We start from the raw sequence: 6,568 nt of genomic DNA, 5'->3' as shown, positions 1-6,568 counted from the left end.
AATTGGGCTCCTTTTGAAACACCCCCTTTTGGACCTCTTTTAAGCTCATTTTGAGCCCATTTGGTGGACTTCAAGGACTAATTTGGTAGCCCAATCTTCCTCCTCTTGGACTTCAATTTGGATCACCAAATAATTGTAAAACTTGAATAATTCATCTACTTTGGGCTTGAGCTCTTCCTCTACAATTAAAAGCTTCTTTATTTGCCATTGAAGTCCAGAAACCTTAGTCTACAAATTTTAGCTTGAGATCTTGTAAATGGTCTTGGAGCTTCCAAAACTCTATCCTTGTCCTTGATGCTATCAGTATATGTTGATCTGACCGGTAGGAAATGAGTTGATTTCGTGAGCCTATCAACTATCACCCATATGGAATCGAACTTACGACTAGAACGAGGTAAACCCGTGATAAAGTCCATGTTTATCGCCTCCCATTTCCATGTCGGGATCTCTATAGTCTGCATTAGCCCTCCGAGCTTCTGGTGCTCTATCTTCACTTGCTGGCAACTAGGACATTGGGTGACAAACTTAGCAATGTTCTTCTTTATATCATTCCACCAGTACACATCCTTAATGTCATGATACATCTTCGTCGACCCAGGATGGATGGAGTACCACGAATAATGTGCCTTTGACATAATCCTGTCTCGTAGCCCTGCTACATCTAGAACACATAGACGACCCATGTATATGAGAATCCCATCTCCCTTGAGCTCTAACAATGCCTTCTTATGCTGCGGAACTCACTCTCTCAACTCGACCAACTCTAGGTTCTCGTACTACCTTTCCTTGACTTCAGCTATGAGAGATAATTTTGTAGTGTTTTGGAGTACAACTCCACCATCATCTGAATCTACTAATTGAACCCCCAAACAAGCCAATTGATGAATCTCTCTATTTAATTGTCTTTTCTCGGTCTCTACATGTGCTAAACTACCCATAGATCGGCGACTTAAGGCATCTGCTACACCATTAGCTTTCCCTGGATGGTAGAGAATGTTAACATCGTAATCTTTCAATAACTCAAGCCATCGCCTTTGTCGCAAATTCAACTTTTTCTACTTGAAGATATATTGTAGGCTTTTATGATCTGTAAATACATCAAAATGAACACCATATAAATAATGTCGCCATATCTTAAGTGCATGGACAATCGCAGCTAACTCGAGGTCGTGGGTCAGATAATTCCTCTCGTGCTTCCTCATCTGCCTCAAAGCATATGTAATTACCTTTCCATGTCGCATCAGGACACGTCCTAACCCGACACCTAAGGCATCACAATACACGGCATAACCCTCTGGACCCTCTGGAAGTGTTAAAACTGGCGTTGAGGTAAACATGTTCTTAAGCTCTTGGAAACTCCCCTCGCAAGCCTCCGTCCATTGAAACTTAGTTGCTTTCTGCATCAATTTCGTCAATGGTGCCGAAAGGGAAGAAAAACCCTCTACGAACCTCCGGTAGTATCCTGCTAAGCCTAGAAAGCTATGAACCTCTGTCGTAGTGGTAGGTCTAGGCCAAGATTTCACGGCCTCAATCTCCTAATATGCCCTAAGAATGCTACAAACTTCAACCAGAACTCACATATAAAAAAAATAGCATACAACTTACGATCACGGAGGGTTTGGAGTACCGCTCATAGGTGGTCCCCATGCTCATCCTCTGAACGGGAATAAACCAGAATATCATCAATAAATACTATCACGAACAGATCTAAAAATGGTCGGAATAGGCTATTTATCAAGTCCATAAATACAGCAAGTGCATTTATCAAGTTAGAGATGCAGATGCTGAGATACCTACACTTTAGTCTATTCCCGTAGTCAAAGAGTATGCAGATGTGTTTCCAGATGAGCTTCAAGGTATTCCTCCAGAGCGAGAGATTGATTTTAGCATCGATTTGCTTCCAGGAACTCAACCAATATCTGTCCCTTTGTAAAGAATGGCACCTGCCGAATTGAAGGAGTTGAAGGAGAAGTTAAAAGATTTGATGGAGAAAGGTTTCATCAGGCCCAGTACCTCACCTTGGGGTGAACCGGTACTGTTTGTGCGAAAGAAAGACAGCTCGCTGAGGATGTGTATCGATTATAGGCAGCTGAACAAGGTAACTATTAAGAATAAGTATCCACTTCCAAGGATCGATGACTTGTTTGATCAGTTGAAGGGGGCTAGATGCTTTTCAAAGATAGATTTGAGGTTGGGGCACCACCAGGTTAGAGTTCGGGAAAACGATATTCCGAAGACAGCCTTCATGACCCGATATGGCCACTTCGAGTTCCTTGTCATGTCCTTCGGGTTGACCATGTCATGCCCCAAACCTGGGGGGCGAGACCGGCACCCTTTTGCGATCATTTTCCTCGCCTTCAGATAGGAAATAAACCTACCTCTGGGTGTCGCTATATTACCTATCCATTCAAGGACTGGCTCACCCAGAAAATAAAATATGGCTGCTTTTGCTCAGCAATCAACTGTGGCATAGAAAGCTGTCAACCAGTCCATACCCATGATAGCATCAAAATCCATCATCTCTAGCTCAACTAGGACAGCTGAGGTCTGACGACTACAAACTGTCACCGTAGAACCTCGGTAAACCTGTCTAGCAATAATCGATTCTCCGACCAGTGTAGATACCACAAAAGGATCACTTAGTATTTCAGGCACCATACCAAACTTTCCCACGATAAATGGGGTAATATACGATAAAGTAGATTCTGGGCCTATCAATGCATAAGCATCATGAGAGCAAATGGTCAATATACCTGTCACAACGTCTGGTGAAGACTCCTGGTCATGTCGACCCGCTAAAGCATAGATATGGTTATGATTACCACCTAAACTAGAACCTCTACCTCTGTCTCAACCTCTACTAGCCAAAGACTGAGACTGGCGCCCTGAAGGATGCACGAACATAGATGATCATGTTGCTGAACTCGCTAGTTGTGCCATTCCCCCAGAATCTCAATTTAGGCAATCTCGCATCATATGCCCTAGACGCCCACATGTATAACAAGCATCAAAACCTGCTCAGCATTAGCCCAAGTGTCCTCTACCACAGATGTCACACCGCGGCGGAAATGACCATGTCTGCGCAGAACCTCGCTGTCGCGGCAAACCCGACGCCCGTGAGCTGTCACCTGGTCCTGAATGAGTATAGCAGTCATACCTGTAACCCTGTAACTGAGGTGGCGGAGGCTTAGGTGGCCGTCCAAAGTAGTGGGGCCTATAACTACCCTGAGATTGCTCCTGAGACCTGGGAAATCTCATTCTCTTACGTTTCCCTTGCTCAGCCCTCTCTATTCCCTACTGTCGATGACTACCCCTTTCTATAATCTGGGCGAATGCTTGAATCCGAGAGATATCCATACTATCCTGCAATGCAGCAGTGACACATCTAGAAAATATAGATGGTGCATATCTGGCCAATGAGTCAAAACGGAGACTATACTTTCGAACACTCATATTTCCCTACTTAAGGGCTAGAAACTGATCGACCCGAGCCTGTCGGATCTCCCGCGGTTAGTACTCATCATGGAAGGCATCTGAAAAATTCTCCCAAATAGCTGGAGGTGCGTCACGTCCCCTGGACCTCTCCTATCCCTCGTACCAAAGGATGACGATATCTCAGAGTCGAAAAGCTGCTAGCTCAACTGCCTCTTTCTCTATGGCATGCATAACCTGAAAGATCTTGTGAAGCTGATCTATGAAATCCTGCGGATCCTCCCTCTTATCTGTCCTCGTGAACTCTGGGGGACTCAAAGCAATAAACTCTCGGACCCTTGAACTCCAAGACCCCTCAAAAGATCCTGTACTAGTTGATGCCCTAGCATGTTGCTAGGTAGCTACCAACTGTGTCAACACATGCACCGCACTCCTCAAGTTCTGATCTGATGGAAGTGGAGGGGGAACGGGATGTGCGGTATCCCTAGGAATCTCCTCAGGTGGTGAAGGAGCCGGTAATGGCTGAGTAGGGGTCTCGCCTTTGGCCTCAGACTAGGCCCCATCTACTGGGGGTACCCTGCTAGTCCCCTCACCTACTGTTGTATCTCTCCTCTGGCTAGCCGTAGTCTTCCTAGTCACCGTCATCTGTACATGCAAACACCAACACGTAATTTTAATTCAAATTTGCTATAACTCAGTTCTATAGCACGATTTAGATTTGAAATAAATGTAACCAACTCCTAAATGCCATGTAGTTCCCTGCTTATATAATGTGGTGCACAACACATCTATAAGCAAGATCCTACTAGACACGCCTTGTAGACTCCCTAGGAAAGAACTGCTTTAATACCAAGTTTGTCAAGCCCCGAACCTGGGGGCGAGACCGGCACCCGGTGCCTAACCTAACCTTGTGTACCAACTTGCGACTAAGGGACTCTGAACATATAATGTCATACTTTGGCCATGGGGCTACATTGCAAGATAATTTGCGAAGCAAAATATAAAACTGAACGGAAACTAATGCTAACTAAACATCAATATAATACTGGCCCGACAAGGCCGTCATAACTACTACAGCTGACAAACCAACAAAATATACATACAAGGCCTGCAAGCCCAACATACTGCACTAACTAACATGATATGTCTACAAGCCTATATTGATGGATGTACTGTGATCGGAACAGGGCCCCGATCTACCCATAACATATATACAGATATACATAAGATGTACACAAAATCTAGACCCAGCAACTCCAAAGGACGTGGAGCTTACCGATCAGGCTGAACTCGGGCAACACCTACTGAGGAGGTCTACCCATCTGTCTGTTTGAACCTGCATGCATGAAATGCAGCGCCCCCAGAAAAGGGAGGTCAGTACAAAATAATATACCGAGTATGTAAAGCAATAAAATAACTGAAAGCTGAAACTGAACCGATAATATGATAACTGAAAGTAACTAGGAGTCAAAGATGATCTGGAGATATACTTAACTGCTGATACTAACTCAACTCGCTCAATATAATAAGTAAAATAAATGTCCGGCCCTATAAGGCTCGAAACGTGTAACTGCTCCGCCGTAGTAGGCTCGCTCATAGGCGCTTGGCCATACTAGGCTCTATATCTCAGCCATTCTGGGCTCGGTCATAGGCGCTCGGCCACAGTAGGCTCGGTATATAACTTACCATTTGATCAGAGGTTGCCCAATAGAGACATGCCCACCGATTATAGCTCGATGGTGGTAAAAATACTATAATACTATATATATATAGACCCTTTGCTCTCTTGACTAAATAAAGACAAAACTAAACTGAATCTGAAGTCCCGATAAGGGAGAATACTATAACTTATGAGACTAGGATAGTGTATATAAATTCGGGAGTATGAACTTCTCTTTATGCCTCGTTATCAAACACATGTAATTACGAGATCATGCCAAAATGAAGGAAGGGCTTAGCCTTAACATACCTTATCACAATCTTTCTAATCACCAAGTTGAACTCACATCTTCGTACCTTAATCTACAACAACGATAATAATACTATCATTAAGTAACGAAAGGTACAACTATCGCACAACGAACGACAATCTTATTTTATATTAAAATGGGCAGCATCTCCCCTATAATCCTTACTTCCTCCCAACTTCAAGATAACACCAACAATACAAGAACAAAACAATAACAACATATATACATTATTTTCCAGCCTTATATACACCATCAAATACTACAAAACAACCGAACACACCCCAATCTCTTCATACACAACCAGCCCATCGTAGTAGTGTCAAACGACCCCACACCAGAGGCCAGGTGGCTTACTTCACCAGATGGTTATACCGGAGTGGAAGTGGGAACGCATCACTATGGATTTCGTGGTTTGTTTTTCGCAGACGTTGAGGAAATTTGATGCCATTTGGGTCATTGTCGGCAGACTGACCATGTCTACACACCTTATTCCGGTGATGACTACATGCACTTCAAAGAGGCTGGCCTAGACCTATATTTAGGAGATTGCCCGGTTGCACGGAGTGCCTATTTCTATTATTTCAAAGTGTGAGATTTGGTTTTGAGTAGGTAACTCAGAGCAGTCGGGAAGTCAATGCCGGGAATCTGGGACCAACATGGGAAGGTCCTTACCGAATTTTAACTATCACCGGTAAAGGGTCGTATGAGTTGGAAAATCAGGACGGTGTCAAACTACCCAACAATTGAAACGTGACTCACCTCAAAAGGTATTATTATTAATGGTTTCAACCAATACTGAAAGTAAATGCTGCACTTTTTTCCCTTCCCAGTATTTTCCCAATCGGGCTTTTCTAGCAAGGTGTTTAACGAGGCAGCGACGGAAAGCATACTACGAAGGAAGCGTCATCGGTAAAGGCAAGACCTTTTAATATCAAGGTATTGAAATTTTCACATCGATGGCAAACGACTATGTGGATGGTTAAATAATCTTTGGTTCGATGGAAAGCTTTGCCTTCCATCGTTAAAAAAAGGATTGTTTAACCGTTCACAAGTTGTTTCCACCGGTGAAGCAGCAATACGGGTATAAACCTTTCGGTGTTCGAATTTGCATGCTTCTCATTCAAACACTGGGGGAGAATAATATATGATACGACACCAAGAATGCC

The sequence above is a fragment of the Nicotiana tabacum genome, chromosome 17 (assembly GCF_000715075.1).
Source record: "Nicotiana tabacum cultivar K326 chromosome 17, ASM71507v2, whole genome shotgun sequence".
In the NCBI taxonomy this organism is placed as follows: Eukaryota; Viridiplantae; Streptophyta; class Magnoliopsida; order Solanales; family Solanaceae; genus Nicotiana; species Nicotiana tabacum.
The sequence above is the reverse complement of the archived record's forward strand: the minus strand, read 5'-3'. Positions refer to the sequence as shown.